At 45.5% G+C, this 20059-nt stretch overlaps 1 protein-coding gene across 2 annotated transcripts in view; it reads left to right on the top strand.

The window, feature by feature from the left end:
* The window catches only part of LOC144822683 (peroxisomal bifunctional enzyme-like), a 465075-nt gene that overhangs the window by 371009 nt on the left and 74007 nt on the right, over positions 1-20059 (top strand). The window lies entirely within an intron of this gene.

The following is a 20059-nucleotide window of genomic DNA, read 5'->3' as shown; positions in this document are numbered from 1 at the left end:
ACCAGGTTTTAAGACCTCTCCTAAAGTCCAAAAGACTAGTCGCTCCCCGAAGTGAGAGTGGAAGCGCGTTCCACATCTGTGGGGCTAGCAGACTGAAAGAACGGCCGCCCCGGCGAGCTCTCTTAATGCGAGGGACGGCCGCCATAAGCAGCGATTCAGACCGCAGAGAGCGGCCCGGATGGTAAAAGACCACTCTCTTCTGGAGATGTTTAGCTCCTACTGCGTGGAGTGCCTTATAGGCCAATATCATGGCCTTAAAAGCGATCCGTTTACGGATCGGAAGCCAATGCAAAGTCCTAATTAACCCAGAGGCACTGGCGCGTCTGTTTAGACCAAAAATGGCCCTGGCCGCCGCATTCTGCGCGACCTGAAGCCGCTGCAGCAGGTACTCAGGTAGGCCCAGGTAGAGAATGTTGGCATAATCCAACCTGGAGCCTATCAGGGCCTGCACTGTCAGCCTCCTATGCTCCTCCGACAAAAGAGGCAGGAACCTCCGCAGCATTTTTAATAGGCCGAAGCAGGTGCCGGTCACCCCAAAAATCTGGGCTTTCATTGACAGTCCCCCATCCATCTTAACCCCCAAGTTCTTAGCCACAGGGGAAGAGCCGGACGGAGGGAACATGTCAATGGGCCACCAGGCCTGCCAGCTAGGCTCCGCATCGCACCCGAAAAAGAGTACCTCGGACTTATCGGAGTTGCACTTGAGGCTGTGCAGTTGGAACCATGAAAACACAGCCCCAAGGCAACTCCGGATACTCTCCCCGTCAAAGTCAGCCCCTCTCTCGCAAGAGAAGAGGAGCTGGGTGTCGTCGGCATATGACACGATCCGGACACCGAAAGACTCCACGACCGCCGCCAAGGGGGACAGAAAGATATTAAAGAGGGTCGGGCTCAAAATAGAGCCCTGAGGGACCCCGACTCCCAATGGCGGCATCACAGCGGTGTCAGGCGGTGTCCAGATCGTTTGCCGGCGGTCGGCAAGAAAGGATGAAAACCATTTGAGCACCGTCCCCCGCAGGCCAATCTCATAGAGTCTTGCGAGAAGGCCATCATGGGGGACGGTGTCAAAAGCCGCTGACAAATCCAGCAACACCAGCATGACTTTGCCCCCGGTATCCAACACTCCCTTGATGGTTTCAGAAACCTCCAGGAGCGCGGTTTCGGTACTACGATTAGTGCGGAAGCCAGACTGGGAGTCATGCAAGATCTCATGAGACTCCAGGAAATTGGAGAGCACCGACTGGACGTGCTTCTCCAGGATTTTAACGAGGGCCGGCAACAGCGAGATCGGTCTATGATTGGCTGGGACCTTCGGGTCGAGCCCCGGTTTTTTTAGCAGCGGGATGACCATCGCCTGCTTCCATCCTGGCGGAACCACTCCCTGACTCAACGAAAGATTGAGAAGAGGGTTCGCCAGTGGGTTAACCACCTCCGCCAACTTACCCAAGAGCTTAGCTGGGCATGGGTCAAGTGGCGATCCCGATTTTAAATTGCCCATAAGTGCTAAGGAGGCAGAGGCCGGCAGAGATGGAAACTCGGCCAAAACGGCGCCCTGCCAAGCGGGAGAGGGAAGACCGGCCGCGGAAATAGACGATGTTTCCTCAGGCGCTCCCGATGGGAAAGAATCCTGAATAAGCTTTATCTTGGCCGTAAAAAAACAGGCAAGGTCCGCCGCCCAGGACTCTAGGGGCACCTCTTCCGACGTGACGGTCCGGGGAGAAGTAAATTCTCTCACAATAGTAAAGATTTCCTTACTAGAGTTCGATGCTGCGTCGATTCTGTCCGCAAGATAAATTTTCTTTGCAAGGCGGATATCCCGATGGTAGTCATTCACCACGCGTTTGTAGGCAGACCTGTCCACAATGTCATAGTGTGCCCGCCAGGCCCTTTCGGCAACCTTGCACTGCTGCCGCGTAGCCCGCAGTGCTGCAGTAAACCAAGGGGCCGAGACCCGCTTAGATGTTAAGCGGGGAGGCAACACCGGGGCCAGATCATCAAGCCTATCCGCAAGCCACTCCTGCAGGGACTCCAGGTCTCTCTCGAGGTCTCCGTAGCATAACCACATGTACTTTATGTCTATCCCAATATGCCATCAGCTGCCTGCATTTACGTGCATCTTTGAGTCCCCGCACATTCCACGACAGAAAGGTACAATTGTTAACATCCCCTGCGCCCACCGACATTATCACTGACTGGTCTTATGATCATTCTATGCAACAGCAATTCCATCATTACGTCTCAGTCTTACAATCATTGTCCGTCAATCCTGTGTATCGTTTGACCCGCATGCAGGTCTCCCGTACATGATACCATGCAGAAGGGTATAGCTCAGCGTCATCCCAGGTAGGGCAAAAGAATTCACTACTTGCTTGTGTACATCACACTCAACCATCTCATTCAACTCCCAGTCATACACCCAGTCCCTCCCACCCTCCCACTGAAGCATCCCCAACTTGCCAGTTTCTCCAGCCACCCCATTCCGCCGCCCTCAACAAACTAGGGTGGAAACATACCCTATCCCAACATGAACTGTGTGGGTAATACCCGTCAGGTAGCATTCCAGGTGGCAACACAATCGCCCCCTCTCTCCACCAGCTCTACTCTATGGAGCCCACCTAGCCAGTAGCAGAGAGGGGGGCACCTAGCGAACAGGATCTAGATCAGCCTCCCTGGGGCCGGAACATCCCATCCCATATTAACTTAAGGAGGAAGGGGGGTTGAACACATAGAATTACAGTTGCAGTATGGTCCATAGATCAGTACTCACATACAGGACTTATTTCGGCAAGAAAGTCTCAATGTCCGTGGGGTCACTGCTCATCATCTCCCATACCCTCTTGCCGCTGGCTAGGATCGTCGTCTTTATCCCCCCTTGGTTGTGCTGCACGTTTATAGTGCTTGATGAATTCTTCCACCTGTTGCGGTTTCGTGAAAAACCTCTGTCACCCTTGACATGTGACCCGCAGGCGGGCCTGGTAGAGCAACGCGTAGTCCACTTGAAGATTGCGAAGTTTGGCTTTTACATCCAGGAATTTGCGACGCTCCTCCTGCACCATGGGCGTGAAATCAGGATAGATGGTGAAGTTGTTGCCGTCAAAGGAAAGTGTTTTGGAGTTCCGAGCCGCACGCAAGGCAGTGTCCCGATCCCTATAGTTCAGCAAATTGGCAATTATAGGTCTTGGTGTCGTGCCCGGTTTGGGTACTGGTCCCAAGGATCTATGCGCTCTCTCCACTATAAACTGGGGCGAAAAAGCTTCTGGGCCAACTGCTGCCAGTAGGAGTTTCTCCACGTATTCCTCCATTCTTCCCACATTCATGGATTCCGGAACACCTACTATGCGTATGTTATTACGCTGACTTCTCGCCTCCAAATCCTCGTTCTTGGCCGCTATAGTGCGTAGCAAATTATCCATCCTAGTGAGTTGCGTCGTGTGTTGCGTCGAAGTATCCTCCACGTCCGAGACCCGCTGTTCTGCTTCCTTCAGCCTCCCCTCGTGGACATCTAGTTTGTGGACAACGGCATCCATCCGAGATGACATCCTGTCTACCTTGTCCGCGATGGTCGCAAACCCTTGGCGCATTTCTCGGAGGATTTCCTGTAGATCGGGGGAAGTGGACGCCTGACCATCAGTGGAGCCGCCAGCACCCGTCTGGTGTTGTTGCTCCAGGCTTGTTCGAGTTGTTTTTTTGGCGGCATCGAAGGTGATTTTCGGCTGTCTCGCGTCCGGCCTTCCCATCTTCGCCACCGGTCAGGGCAATGTGTCACGATCTGCGATGCCTCAGGTATCAACGTATCCCCCGCAGTCCCGGTTACGCAAGTTAGGCAGATCGCAATGTCCACACTGTCAAGCAGCAGGGCCCAGGGCCCGAAATCAGCGCAGTCCACGTGTGGGTGGCTATGGCAATCCTCAGTCTCGTTTCGTGGCTGTAGAGAGCTTTATGACCATAAGTCCGACGGTATCCCAGGTCGCCACGCACCGAGAGCACTCGCGTTCAATAGTGCACAAGAAGAGAGCACCAGGGGGGGACAGCGAAGCCCCTCGGCATGCGCAAGCCAGCCTGCAGCACCAGTATCGTGTGAAGTACAGCTGTCCAATCCGAACAGGTCACACACGGGTAGCCGTACGCATCCCAGTACAGGGGGCTAAGCCAGCAGTCAGTAGACCCCACCACCATACAGTAACGGCACAAGATTGCACGTACCCCAGGCCAGTGAAGCGAAGGATATCCGTGAGCAGCGCTGCTCGGTGCTTCCCTGGCACTCAATCATGTGGTCCAGACCACAGCGCTGCCCGCTGCTTTATAGTATAATCAGTGTACCATTCAGCCCTCATCAAATGCCATGTGGCAGAATATACATGCAATCAGCGGAATATCAATTGTTCAGCACCGTTTCCCAGCAATGCGTATAATACGGGTCCCTGTCAGGTGTCCTCTGCTCTACGCATCCAGTAGACGCTGCGCCCAATCTCCGCCTAGGAAACCCCCCAGCCAGCCGCACAGCACACTGCAATCCCCGCCGCCGTTCGGGACAGCGCGATGTAGAGCGCCCCTAGCTTCGCTCCTCCACTCGGTGCAGCCTAGACGTGCAGCCGGACCCCAGATCTCACCGCAATTAGACGTGATCCCGCTCCGGTGGCAGCCGCGGTATGCAGCAAGCACCCCTCAGGGCGCCGTCAGCGCTTGGTGCGGTCACTAGCAGCAGTCCGGAGAACAGAGCACAGAAGAGTCAGGCCTCGTTGGGGTTATTTCCTGTAGCAGTCGCCGTTGCGGGTATCTCTCAGGAGCCTGAAGTTCAAAGGCCGTACCCGCTAGTCGTCTTCACTCGGCCGACAAAAATTTTCGCGTCACTTGAGGCCCTGTCACCAGAGCTGAAGCCTCGGTCTCGCATCGTCGACCAGGCCGTCCAGCTGCGCCGCCACCTCCGACAGTCAGCGCCGCTGAAAACAGGAGAGCTCCTCCTGTCCGGTGGCAACCAGTGATGGGCTCCAAACTTGAACCGGAGCCGTCAGGGGATCCCTCGAGCTGATGGGAGCGATTTCAGCCCTCTTGGTAGCCGATTAAAGGATAAATATAGGATTTACAGCGCCAGGTCGTGGGAGCCTCACATGAAGGCGTCCATTCACCAGTGCGCCACCTAGCGCCCCCCCCCCCCCTTACAGAAGGGTTACAACTATGGCTTCTGTATGTATAAATGTGTGAGCACTTATTAGAAATGGGGTTTCTGGTTGGCAGAGATGTGCACCCTGTCCATGGTGGAAACACCACTCTAGTCAAGGTGCTCACCCTCTGGTAGCTTGGCACAGATCAGTCAGGCCTTTTTAAAGAGACAATGTGTAAAGTATTAGTGCAATACACACAGTAACACAATGAAAAGACCACGAAAACACTCAACATTAGAAAAATAGATTATTTTTATGAGTACAACAAGACTAAACCGACAAAACTCCAATTAGTTGAACCGGAGTTATACATTTTCAAAGATTACATCAAAATATAGTGCTTAGAAACATAAAGCACCATCCTGGCACATCTGATCATGCTAGACTGAGGTAAATCCAAAGTTCAGTCCGACTGCAATAGGAGCAGGCTGGCTACAGGACCCATGCAGGTCCCACTGAAAAGGTACTGTGGATGGAGGATATCGGTATCCAATGCAAGGAGCAGAGGAGGGGATGCATCGTTGTCGATCTCGTGGATGTAGGCAATGTGTCCATTCCGATCAGCGTAGTCAGTGAAGCCTCAGCGGCAAACCTCTTTGCTATGCAAATGCCCCATCATCGTCAAGCCGTGTAGTCCATCGTTGTCGGGCCGCACAGTATATTGGAGCGATGTTGTCGGGCAGCAGCTGCATCAGTGTCAAAGGGCGATGCTTCGGTTCCGATCTGCGATAATGCGTTGATGCGCGGATTAATGGATTCTGCTGGATCAACACAGAAACAAGCACTTCCAAGGGCCCATGACTAGATTGGCACCACTTGGCAAATCAGGACGGGCAGATGGCAGAGTCCAGGTGCTGTTGGAGGAAGTCTTTCTTGACCTTGAGGCTTCAGGACAGAGGGCAAGCCAACTAGCATACAGAGTTGCTCTGGGTTCAGTTGAGATGGGTCCTGTCCTTTTCCTCAGCAGGGCAGAGAGTATCAAGCAGTTGCCAACAGGCAGATCTTCAGAGAAGAAAAGCCATTCTTCCAGAGGAGCAGTCCAGCGGAGTGGTAATCCTTGTAGCAGCACAACAGTCCTTCTTCCTGACAGGGTTCTTCACAGGTCCAGTAGTATACTGTCTTGCTAGGGTCAGAGGCCCAGTACGTATACCCAGTTGTGCCTTTGAAGTGGGGGTGACTTCAAAGAAGGGTTTTTGAAGTGCTCACATGTCATTTCTTTCCAGCCCTGGCTCCAAACTATCAGTAAGGGGTAATCAGCCCTTTGTGTGGAAAACATGACAGTGCCTATTCAGGTGTAAGTGCCATCTCCCCCCCTCCCATCCTGTCAGGAAGAGCCATCAGAATGCAGATTAGTATACAAACACACCTAACCTCCCAGACATGAATTGGAGACAGGCTACAGACACTCAGAGAAGTAAGAGCAGAGAAATGCCCACTTTCTGAAAGTGACATTTCTAAAATAGTAGTCTTAAATCCAACTTTACCAGTAAGGGGGATTTATCAATACCATTCCAAAGATATAAAACATGATGCAGCTACTCCTTTCTAATCAGGACTTATATCTTAAAAGTGTAAGAAGAAATTTCAAATTTTACCCTTTGAGAGCAGTAGACCTCACAGTAGTGAAAAACAAATGTGGGTGTGTGTCACTACCAGGACATGCAAAACCTGAAAGTACATGTCCTACCGTTTACTTGCAAAGCACCCTGTCATATGGGATACCTAGAGGCTGACGTATGTGTAATAGAAGGGAAGTTTAAGGCTTGGCAATTCGTTTTAAATGCCACTTCGAAGTGGCAGTGAACTGCACTCACATGCCCTACAATGGCAGACCTGAGACAGGTTTGGAAGGCTACTTGTGTGGGTAGCACAATCAGTGCTGCAGGCCCACTAGTAGCATTTAGGTTATAGGCCCTGGTTATATGGTATACCACTTTACAAGGGACTTACAAGAAAATTCAATATGTCATTTGTGTATACACCAACGTTACCATGTTCAGTGGAGAAGCACATGCCCTTTAGCATTGGTCAGCAGTGGTGAAGTGCTCAGAGTCCTAAGTGCAACAAAAAGAATCAGCAAAATGAGGAGGTAAGCCGGCAAAAGGTTTGGGGGAAGACCATCCTAAGGATGACACGTCTAACAGCACTATTGAGAAAAAAACACCTGTGATCATCTTCAGGTAAAACCCTTGTGAATAAAACGGTTTGTGACAGTGCAGTTCTCAGAACAACCTGGGCTGTTTTTAGATGAGAACACCTTTATGCATCACATTAGGAATAAGGTGAGGTATGGGCCAGGGACAGCATCAAGCTATTTTAATGAAAATGTTTTCAGGACAAGATCATCATCTGCTTCAGTGATTGAAGTGGGTGATGCCAGAAGGGAACTTGGCTGGCAGCCTCTTAAGAAACATTTTGGGGACCTACATTAATTTATTTTTTTCACAGTAATACTACCGGAGGAGTATACATATCTAACCTCTGTTATTGGCTTAGTTGTGCATAATTCCTGGCAAAATTACAATTAGCTCTTAGAGGGCAACACTTTTACATCCTACTAAAAGTAGTATTTTTTGTCATCAAAGCTTAATTGCTAATTTAATTCAATAAAAAACATTACAACCTCAGCAGACTTACCGTTATGGTATGGATAATATTTTATGTATCAAGATTATTTTAGCAACTTAGCAACATGTATTATGCCATTCTTCAGCTTCTTGCATGCAAGGATTAAAAGCACTAATGCATTTTTTGTATGGAGAAATTGGGCCTGAAGATTTTACGTCTCAAAACAGCTCATTGATAAACGGTGATCACTGGATACATTACACACAGATTGCCGCATTGAAACTACACCTTAAAAGTTATCTGGCACATCCAACCAGTGCCTTACAAGAAGGTACCATAAAATACATTTCATATCAAAAAGCACATTGAATATTAGCGCAATTAAACTAAGATTTCAAAATAGGGCACTGAAAACTAATGATAATTAAAAGCATTATACACCAACATAAGATAAAAAAATGGCTTATATGAATTAACTCAGATATCTAAGTAATTCACTGAAAAATAGCATATTTAAAAGAGTGTATACTGAAGTAGCTTATCTAACATTGAGTATTTGTTCCAATTATATTAAGGCTACATATTAGAATCATAAGTTGCCCATTCTGAAGATGCATGATGGTGGTTGGTGTTACCTTTAAGTATTGTAAATTACCTGCACTATTACACATTTAAAGTTATTTTCGTAGTGATATTATGATGTGCAGGTATTTCTCTTGCACAATTTTGCAATGTTCTATTGTGATGCACAAACCACCAAGTAACATACTTAAGTATCCATACAAAGCAACAAGCTAAAAGAAGCAGGAATACATCTTTCTTGCCAACTTAGTTGCATCTTTTTAGGTTTGGCTTATCAGTGCAAGCTTTTCCTCCCATGGCAACCCTACTTTTAGGTCGAGCATCAGCACGCAAGCGCTGTCTGCAAGACCTGCTGTAAACACTCAACATGACTGAAATTACAGTTGCTGCTTGCCATTGGCTGACAACTCCATTGCTGCTCCTTATTGGCCGGTGCTATCGATACATCACTTCCGCTTTTAAAGCGGGAGCACCGGCCAATTACAGTTTTCGTACACCCTTAGGTTTTTTATGGACTATTTTCTTTCCCTAAAAGCTCCTCATTCTTCTTTGTGTTATTTAGGCGTGGCTTTCTCCCATTTTCATTTCGCTATGCTGAGGGGCCGTCAGAACAATAAATGGCTGGCTTTAGAAAGGCAAGCAGACAAGACACTGGAACTCTCGAGAGGAAGCCCCCTCCCCGAATAGATATTTTTGTTTCTCAAAGCATTGTGAGATCTCTGGTTTGAACTTCTTTTTTTATGTTTGAAAGGCTTTATTGAATAAATTAATAGTACATAAAGACATCAGCAAATACAAAAATAAAATAAAATAATTTGCTAAGCAATAACAAGGCTGATATCAAAGATAGAAAGATAAAAGCATTTTGTGGATTTTATAAATGAAAGGGGAGGAGGAAGACAAGCAGGAAGACAGAAGAAGGAATAAAGGGGGGAGGGGAGGGAAGGGAGTTTTAACACTGTAATATCACAAAGCATGAAATATGACCTATAATGAAAATATTGTGAATAAAGCAATACATATTGTACAGCATAGAAAATAGTATAACATTAAGAGCATGTAAAAAATAGAAAGGAAGGACAGAGTCAATATCCTTCAAGGGGGTTTAAAATTTTCTGAATTGATATGTGGAAATTTCTTCAGGGTTAACCGGTCCAAGTATATAGTAAGTGGTACCCAGAACAGATCTCTGTTATGAAGTGGTCTGCAGGAGGAAGCAAAAGCAACATCGAGGCTATGAAAATGACAAAGAGTATTCCACTAACATTGTATGGAGATATTTGTAAGAGATTTCCAGTTATAGGAGATGTGTTGGAATGCGAGAGCAAGCAGGCTGTGAGAGTGTGGGGGAAGGTCTAAAGAATCAGAGAGACTTCCCAAAAAGAGAATAGGCATAGAGTAAGGAACAGAAATTGAAAATATACAAGAGATGTAGAGCCAGATCTTATCCCAGAATTTAGAAACTGTAGGACAGAGAAAGAAGAGATGAAGAAGATCAGCATTAGGAGAGCCGCAAGTCCAGCAATTAGAATCAGAAGAAACAGAGAAGCGTGACAAAGAAATCGGAGAAAGATAAAGTCTGTGATATAAAAAGAATAAAGATTGGGTGAGAGAAGCTGAACGAGAGACTTTTATCCCAAAGAGCGACAGACCAAACACATGCCAAATCCGTTTCCCAGCAGAGAGTTCTAGTTTAGACTTAACACGATGTGGATTGGGAGATAAAAAGAATTTATAGATGAGAGAAGCTTTAGGAAGGGAAAGGAGGATTTTGGGCAATAGATGAAGACGAGGAGGGGGGAGAGAGTAATATATCTTAAGAATTATTGCCATAAGAATGGTGAATTTGCGTAGGTAAGATCGAGGGCAACGAAATACAAGTTGAAATTGGGGGAAGGAGCAGGGAGACGTTCCATCAAAGAGCTGATTAACCCACATAATACCTCTTAACCTCAAAGTATTCCAAAATATTGGCCTATTGTGTAGAAGAATAAGGGAGTTATGCCAGACAGGGACATCTAAGAAAGATTCACGGGTAGTAGTAGAGGGCGAAACAGAGGCGATAAGAGGGAGGAGGTATGTCTGAACAAGGGAAGTGAAGTATAGGGAGTTTTGGCAGAGAAACGAATAACTTCATTGAAGGAGAAGGGTAACAATAATATTTGTTCGATGGAGAGCCAAAGGGGAGTAAAGGGAGACTGTTCCGATTTTAGCCACCTTGAGGCCTGACGTAGTGATAAAGATTTATGATAGAGACGAAAATCTGGGAAATTAACTCCACTATTAGGTTTGGCCTTTCGAAGAGATGATACAGCAATTCTTGATTTTTTGTTCTTCCAGAGAAATCTTGAAAGGCACGAGTCTATACGTTTGAAACGAATAGCAGGGATGTGAACGAGAAGCATGGAGAAGATATATATTAGGATAGGGGCTATCATCATCTTGATTGAGTCCAGCTGCCCCCACCAAGAGAGAAAAAGAGGATTCCAAGTAGAGAACGATTTTTCGATTCGAGAAAGGACTGCAGACATATTTAATTTGATTGAGGTAGCAATGGAATTAGAGAACCAAATACCTAGATATTTCATTTTCGAGCTATTCCAAGCGAATCCAGTTGAGGAGAAGGAGTGGGGGAGACAGAATTTAATAAGGGGAAGATTTTCAGTCTTATCTGAAGTAATTTTATATCGGCAAACCTGTGAAAAGGAGTTAAATGCAGATAATAAAGGGGGATAGATGTACCTGGAGCCGAAATTAATAGAAGAATATTATATGTATACGCAGAAAGCTTCAACTGATCGTCACCATAAGGAAAACCGAAGAAGGAGTCAAGGGCCAAATCAAAAAGAAGAGGGGATAAGGGACAGCCCTGACGAACTCCTCGTTGAAGAGGAAGATAAGAGGAAACATGACCATTGACTAGGACCGAAGCTTTAGGGGCAGAAAACAGCAGGGATATAAGAGAGATAAAATTAGGACCAAAACGATGCCAACGTAATGAAGCAAACAAAAAGGACCAATCGACTCTATCAAAAGCTTTCTCTGCATCAACAGAAATAGCGGCAAGAGGAATAGAAAGACATGAAGTTTTATTTAAAACATTGAGAAAAAGACGAATTGTCGGAGGTAAGTCTACCTTTAACAAAACCACATTGCTCTTTACCAATAAGATGGGGCATGAAAGAATCCAGACGTAAAGCAAGCAATTTGGCAAATAATTTGTAGTCTACATTGACTAAAGAAATTGACGATAGTTTTTACAAAATTGGGGATCGCAGGCCTTCATTAGGGATGAGCCAAATGGTAGCCTCTTGAAAAGTACCATCTGCCTTACCAGATAAATAGAATGATTGGAAAAGCGTTAAGAGTTTGGGGAGTAAAAGATCAGAAAAGTGTAAGTAAAATTCAACTGAAAAACCATCAGGTCCAAGTGATTTTCCTTTAGTAAGGGTGCTCAAAGCTTTAGACAATTCATCAAGTGAAAGAGCTGTTTCCCGATCGGAAAAGCTAAGATGAGAAGTGGAGGGACTAGGAAGTTTCTCAAAATAGGATTGAATGAGAGAAGAAGTGGGAGGGGATTCTGGTGTGTAAAGATTTTGGTAAAAAAGTTGAAACTGCTCAAGTATTTCCTGATCTTTGCGTAGAAGAGTTTTATCCGAAGAAAAGAAAGAATCTATAAAAGTAAGTTCTTAACGCGATTTGAGATAATTAGCCAAGAGCTTCCCTGATTTATTGCGACCACCATAATAACAAGGAATACGGCGAAGGAGTATTGACGATGAGTAATCAGTAGCATATTTATTAAACTCAAATTTAGCTCGTATGAGATCCGGTAGGATGGACTTAGCTGATGAAGTGTAAAATTCATGTTCCATAGATTTAATATGGGCCAATATAAGATTCAGTTTCTGGAGAAAGTTCTTCTTTTTCTTAGAGACGAAATCAATGAGGCCTCAGCTCCCTTGGGGGCACATTCTTTAATCCTACCTGAAAGACATGGAAGCTGCTGCTCAGGGGTCCCGCAGACAGCGTTGCCCTCCCCCGCTGCCGCAACTCTAACATCGCGGCCGCTGTGAGGGAAAGAAAGCGGGGACTACCACTCCCAGCGTCCCCTGCATGACGGGGACGCCGCCTGCCACCTCACACTTCCGCGCCTGGAGGTGCCTAAAAGCGAGCAGTCCCACCAGCGTCGCGGGACGCGCGCGGGCGGTGCCGGGCTAAGCCCGGGCAAAGGGCGGGCCGTCTGTGGCCGTCCGGGGCAGGAGGAGGCTGGGCTGGGCCACCCCCTTGACACCTCAATCTATAGAAATGGGTAAGCGTAAACTCCAGCGATCACATGATCAGGGGTGCGTGGAAGCCAAAGTTCCAAGAAGGTCTGCATCTATAATTTCATATTTAACCTCTGCGGTGGGCGTATTGTCATCTGAAATTGCCATAGCAGAAAAAGAACTTGGACTCGAGCCAAATACTGTCAATCCACCCAGTTTATATCCTCCCCCTTTAAAAAATCCTGTCCCTCTGGAGCCTACTGTTCTTGTAAATAACCCATCCCGTGTCCCGGAGATTGAGGATGTTACCCCAGTAGAGAGGGTGTCTGCATCTCTTAATAATACTGTTGTAAATAAGGCCAGGTAGTCCATATGCTTTCTTGATCCTCCTTTATTCAGGTATGATGTTAGATAAGATATATAGAGGAGAAACCCCACCAGGAGTGGCCTCCTGCCACTCAGCCCACATTCAACTGCCAGACATCCACACTGAACATTCTAGCAGGCTCTTGCATCACACATTCTAAGCTGGGCAGCAGGGACAAGTATAACACATCTCCCTTCTTTGATCTGATGAACGAGAGAGACGAATAGAAATTGTGGAGAGTAAATGAGATAGCAAGTCACATCACGCAATTTCCACATAAATGTAAAACAAGATAAGATTAGCAATGTACATCTTCACAAACCAATCACGCAACTAATAAATAACATTCACACCACCTTCTCTCTTCCTTAAACAAACATTACTGAAACAACGAAATAACCAACACACTATCACGCCCACGCATCACATGCTCAACCCAAAAACCAAACAAACCGACTGGCCAGGTCAGTAAGAGGCAAAAAGGTCCCAACTTACGGCGTAACAGTACAGTGGAACTCCAAGCTCCCTCAAAAGTCTATAAAAACAAGGTGGAACTTCAAGCTCCCTCAAACTGCATAAAAAGCATTTGAAAGTGGAACTCTAAGTTCCCTCAAATTCCATGAAAACATTTAAAAATGGAACTCCAAGTTCCCTCAAGTTGCATAAAAACATTTAAAAGTGGAACTCAAAGTTCCCTCAAACTCCATAAAAATATTTGAAAGTGGAACTCCAAGTTCCCTCAAACTCCATAAAAATATTTGAAAGTGGAACTCCAAGTTCCCTCAAACTCCAAAAACATGTTTAAAGGTGGAACTCTAAGCTCCCTGAAACTCCATGCAAATATTTAAAAATTGGAACTCAAAGCTCCATTAAACAACAAGTATTTAAACTTATTACTCCACAACCCGAAAGGCAACAGAGCACATAATGCCCTGTGACATTTCAAACACATACACTCCCTTAAACTTAAAGAATGAGACCATCCTATGAACAAAACACAAAGCACTTAATAAAAACATAGAGCACTTAGTTCCTATCTCAATCCCCACCACCACCTTCACAGAAGCATTTAGACAGAAGTAAATTATACACATAGGCAAATATAATGAAAGTAAATTAAGTAAAAAGAAATTATGTAGCTCCGGTGAGCGATCTCTCACTCGAGGTTATCTTCCATCTTAAAGAAAAACCGCTCTCCAAGTGTCAACTGTGTCACCCCATTTGACTGCGGTGAGCGGTGTCTCACCCGAGGTCCTTCCCAACCTTAGTCAGCAATGAGTAGCAAGGTTGTGCCACTCAAAACGCCAGAACTAAACGCTAAAACTGCGGCAGAGGAAGTTTGCATTCTCCGATGGTCAGAACATCTCCACAAAAGAACTTCCAGCCTGCATTCGCCATTAGCTAGGACATCTTAACAAAATGACTGATGTTGTTTTGAAAAAAAACGTCAAAGTGCAATTTCCCTTATTCCTGATGTCTCGATGCTCAATATGGGGGTACGCATTACACGGCGCATCGTGTGGCTCTCGGCACGCCAGTGCTGTAAAGCGTGTAAGAGCAGCGTGTAAGAATGATGCGTCACAGAGGCTGCCTCGCTGTAGCTCGTGAACCGGTGAGTGCATATCAAGTTTGAATTTCGAAATGTACAATAACTGTTTGAATTCGCCACACACCGTGAAACGAAAGTTAAAATACAAAGACTCATTCCCAGGTGTCACAATATGAGGGTATCAAATTTAATGATTCTCCATAGTGCCGATCTGCCGCAAATGCAGAAATTTTCTTAATCGTACTGTGTACTGCCCGTGACTCTCTCCTTCAAGTGCTTAATGTTAAATAGATGACAGTTTGAATCAGCTGCGCTTCAAATACACGAGTATGACAGATAAATGTCTTGAAAGTCTATTTTAAAAGAAGTTTCTTATTTCTCTAGACAAGACGTTTTTTAAATGTCTCTGTCACATCGCATTTCAATCTGCTGCTTTAGTCAAAAACTTCTCTTGAGTGCAGATCGTAAGTCAAGTGCCTGACACTAAACAGATGGCAATTACTTTTACCAGCGCTCCAAACACACACGAGGACACGATGAAACAATTGGCAGTTCTTTTACTAAAACGCTGTTATTTCCCTAAGTAAGGCTTTTTCAAAATGCTATGAAGGTCTATTTCAAGGTGGTAATCTAGTCAAAGACATTGAGCTTGATCTGGCACTACTGATTCTTTGGGCGACTGATCTCTTGGTCACTGGTGGGGTTTCCTGGTGCCAGTAAGCTTAAACACACATTAGAAAAGAGAGTTTTTACCTTTTAAATGTTCTTTCTCAGTTCATTTCTTGAATACTCTTAAATGTTCATTCGCTGTTTCTCTTAGATTTTCTTTTCTTCTATGAGTTCAACACTCTTGTCTCCTCGTAGGTTCTTCTGTTTTAAATTGTAGATTTCTGCACGCTGTTGGTTCTTCTTTCTGTCGCCAAAAATGTTGTAAATAAGGCCAGGTAGTCCACTGCCAGACATCCACACTGAACATTCTAGCAGGCTCTTGCATCACACATTCTAAGCTGGGCAGCAGGGACAAGTATAACAAATACCCTATGTGAACTACCCAGTACTGACACCGTAACAAAGGGTAACCTCAATATCCATAATAAGGAGACAAAGAGAGTTACAAAAGGGGTGTATAAACGGACAAAACGATTAAGGGAGACCCTCTGGATAATGATCCAGTTCTTACTAAAAAAATCCAGTCTACTGTGCGGGTCATGGTCGAGGAGATTTTTACTACCAGACTGGAGAAGGTTTTAACAACAGTTGCCAAGGACATTGTTGATACTTTGAACATTTGTGTTTCAAACTTGCTAGAGAAGTGTGACCGTATCAATTCCTTTTTAATTTCGCAAAATCAAATAACAGGTATTACTCAATCATCTGTCCCGACCCGATGCACCTTACTGCCAGGGGTAGGGTTAACCGGGAGGTCTGGGGTAAACCTTATGCCCGCGAAGCCTGCAATGGCTAAAAACCCTGAGTCAGTCATCTGTCCTGACCCAACAACTATCCAGGAAGGGGAGCAGGCGAGATTTGCAACAAGGGAACCCAACCCTGAGTTAATTGCACCCCTACTTAAGCTAAATGAGAAAACCAGGGCTGCACTGCATGGGCATAACACAGTAAATCAACCCCATATCAACCTCCCGCCGGCGGCAGCTTCGCTAGTGGCAGTTCTTGTGAGAGTCCCCCCTCTGGCAAGTGGGGAGGTGAAATCGACTGAAGCATTATTATCATTGACCAGAAATTGGTGCGATCGCAATTGCTCAGGTGATTCCGAAATATCCTCTTATATTATAATGGCCAGGCGGGTGGGGTGGATCGGGGGGATTAAGAAGGGCGTAATTGGGGATTGTGTAGTTGTGAACTTTAATAGTCCCAATGCAACGCCCCGCATGTTGTGGGATGCTTCAGATCTTAAGGAGGACGCTTGTGGAATAGGAGCATTACCATTAGGTTATTTTTACCCCCTGCATCCCCCAAATAGAATAGCGGCAAGGATCAGTTGCCCAGAACAGCCTCTGGGGAATGTAGCTCGTAACATACTGTGGGCCCGATGTAGGTCGGTCGGTAACGGCCGAAAATCGGTATTTTCGGCCGTTTCCGACCGGTATTCAGTAATCGGTATGTAGGGCCACATTATTTTACAGATTCGGTAAATTTACCGATCGGTAAATTTACCGAATCTGTAAAATACCGAATCGGTATTTATACCTATTCGGTATTTTTGATATGTAGGTGGGACTCTTCTGAGTCCCACAAGCCTTACAGAATCGGTATTTTACCATGAAATCCAACTTCATGGTAAAAAACCGATTCCGGTGTGCATGCACATGTGTGCATGCACACCTGTGCCATATGACAGGCAGACCTGCCCTTAGGGCAGGTATGCCTGCCACATGGCCCCCGAATCTTTTTTGGGGGTGCTAGAGGGTGTCAAAGTGACACCCCCTGCACCCTTGTCAAAATCTGTATTTACCGATTCGGTAAATACCGACCGGTAATGCCCCATTCATTCCTATGGGCTTCAAAGCCCATAGGAATGAATGGGCCATTACCGGTCGGTATTTACCGAATCGGTAAATACAGATTTTTACCGATTCGGTAGCAGGAACATCTGGATGTTCCTACATCTCAACCCCTTAGATTTACCGATTTTTAATTACCGAATCGGTATGATTCGGTAATTTAAAATCGGTAAATCTATTTTACCTACATCTGGGCCATAATGCTTCAATTGGGGTTGACCAGTCCAGTTGGAGTATTGCTAGAACTTCTACCCAGTTAAATACTAACCAGTCAAACATTAGTAATACTACCATCTCTCTTACTAATAGGTTTTCGCCCTTGTCACGGCTTGATGAAAATGACTGACTAGCCCAAACTGCTACTTGTACCCCGGTCAAGGAACCCAGTGCCCCCGAAGAGGTTGGGGCCACTATAAGGCTAATGAGCTGGAACATCGCAGGGCTACGCTCTAAGAGGGAAGATGACAACTGGTTAAGTTTTATCCGTACTCATGAGATTATAGCCTTACAAGAAACTTGGTACACGGATTGTAATTTGTGGGTTGATGGATATAGATCTTACTCCAAGCCCGCCTGTCCAACTACAGCGGGTAGAGCAAAGGGGGGGGGCTGATGTTTCTTATATCAATTAACCTTAGTGCCTCGATAAAAATAATAGATACAGCCTCACCAAACTGTTTAATAATTGAGCTTACCCCGGTCAATCACCCGAAGACGTGAATTATCAACTTTTATAATTCTGGGGAATGTGTGCTCCCGAATGAACATTTGTGTTATTTGACACGGTTTTTAGATTTATATAAAGTTCAGTATACCACTTTTTTAACATTATTTTTATGGGAGATTTTAACACCCATTTATGTGACCTTAACTGTCGTATAAGTAAACCCCACGGGCCCCCTCATTCTGATCTACCCCATTTTGAACATACCTCCAGAGGGGAGGCACTGTAAGAACTCCTTTTACATGCAGATCTTTACGAGCTAGGCTTTTTTGATAAAGGTGAGCGGGTTGCAACTTTTGTAGCCAGAGGTTGTGAGTCTATTATTGATTACATTTTTATATCCCCTGCACTCTTAGGGATTACACTGAAGTACAATGCATCCCTTTCCCCTTTTAGTGATCACAATCCAGTGATCCTAACGCTGGAAAAGGGGTTCTGTCTGGAGGTTGTTAAATCTATACTGTCAGGCCCTACCTCTGTGATTCCTAAAGACCAAGGGAGGAGATTGAAATGGTCAAAAATAGTTCCTGTACACTTCCATGACAGTTTAAATGATAAAGTTAAGGTAGAAATCAAGGATTGTTTAGATCCTTTAAACCCGGGCAGGGATACCCGGGTTTAAAGGATCAGTAGGACAGGTAAAAAGATGGTTTGATTCCGAATGCTCTAGGGCCCATCAACATTTGATCAAGTCACTTAAAAGTGTCCCCCGGGATAAAATCCTTATAGCTCACTTGAGAAAAGAATATAAACTTATCATCCAGACACATAAAAATGAGGTTAAAAAGATGGCTTGGGATGCCCTAACCACGCAAGAGGTCCTTAAAGACAGTTCCAAGGTTTGGACTATCGTTAATAGTCCTCTGCTCACGGGGGATGAAAATGGGACACTTGACATTAATTATTTCCAGTGACGAGTGGTTGACCCACTTTGAAGGCATTTATGCTAGCAACGAGGGGTTTGAATCTTTCCGGGTGCCTATTAGTAACCCCCCCCACCTGCCCTAAGTTTTAATGTACAGGATGTTAAGAAGGCAATAATGGATTCTGCTAGCAATAAGGCTCCTGGACCTGATGGGGTTCCAGTAGATTTTTACAAGAGCAATGTGGAAGTTTGGGCCAATATCCTGAACAATGTTTTTAATGTTAGTGCCACGCAGGGGTTCCCTAAGTCTTGGTCAAAAGTGATTATAGTGCCTGTTTTTAAAAAAGGACAGAGAAGTGATCCAAGGTGCTACAGGCCCATTTCCTTAATTGACTCTGCCGTAAAAATCTTAGGCAAAGTAATCCTGAATAAGGTGTCCGATTGGTTGACACAGAAGGGGATCCTGTCGGATTCCCAATATGGGTTCAGATCTGGAAGAGGCACAATGGATCAGTGCCTAAACCTGTACCTATTGATAAGTAAGTACACCATTGCTACCAAAAGGCTCCATGTATATGGGATTTATGGACTTATCCACGGCTTTCGATTTAGTAAACCGATCGAGGCTGTGGACCATTCTCCTGGACATGGGGTTAGATCCCAGCTTGGTATACTTCTTAGCTGACCTGCATCAGGATTTGTATGCGGCAGTAAGGACGTCCCATATGGAAAATTGTACACGACCCTTTAAATCAGGTAGAGGGGTGCGACAAGGATGCATATTGGCCCCCTTACTTTTTACATTATATATAAATAGTATCAATAAAATCTTAGGGGAAGCTACTTTGGACATCCCGCGTGTGGGAGGCTAATCCATCCCGGTTCTCCTTTACGCCGATGACACCGTTTTATTAGCACGCACCCCACTAGGCCTACAAAGACTCTTGAACTCCTTTGGTGATTTCATGAGTTCCTTGGACCTGGTTGTTAATATAGCAAAATCACACGTGCTAACTATGGGACCCCGAAAGGATGAAGTTAGAACATTTTATTGTAAAGGGCTGGAAGTCACCAAAGTTAAGGTTTTTACTTATTTAGGAGTCCTATTTGACGACAGAGGGTCATGGGCCCCCCAAGTTTTAGCTAAACGTAACAGTGTAAGCAGGTCTTCATCTGCCATATTAAGTTTTGCTCGTCGTCTGGGTGGTAAGCCAAGTGAGGCGATCCTTGCAATCTATAAAGCTAAATGCATCGCAATAGCGGTGTATGGCGCAGGAATATGGGGGTACAAGAAAGCACAGGCGGTTCAGCAGGCTGAAAATACATTTTTTCGCTCCCTGCTTTCCCTACCCCAATCGTCATCTACATTTGCTGTCCACCAGGAGCTGGGGATGGGTTATGTCTCAGATCTGATATGCATGGCCCCTCTAATCCACTGGATCAAAGCATGGC

Source organism: Lissotriton helveticus, chromosome 3_1 (assembly GCF_964261635.1).
Source record: "Lissotriton helveticus chromosome 3_1, aLisHel1.1, whole genome shotgun sequence".
NCBI classification, from domain to species: Eukaryota; Metazoa; Chordata; class Amphibia; order Caudata; family Salamandridae; genus Lissotriton; species Lissotriton helveticus.
This window is presented reverse-complemented; position numbering and strand designations above follow the sequence as displayed.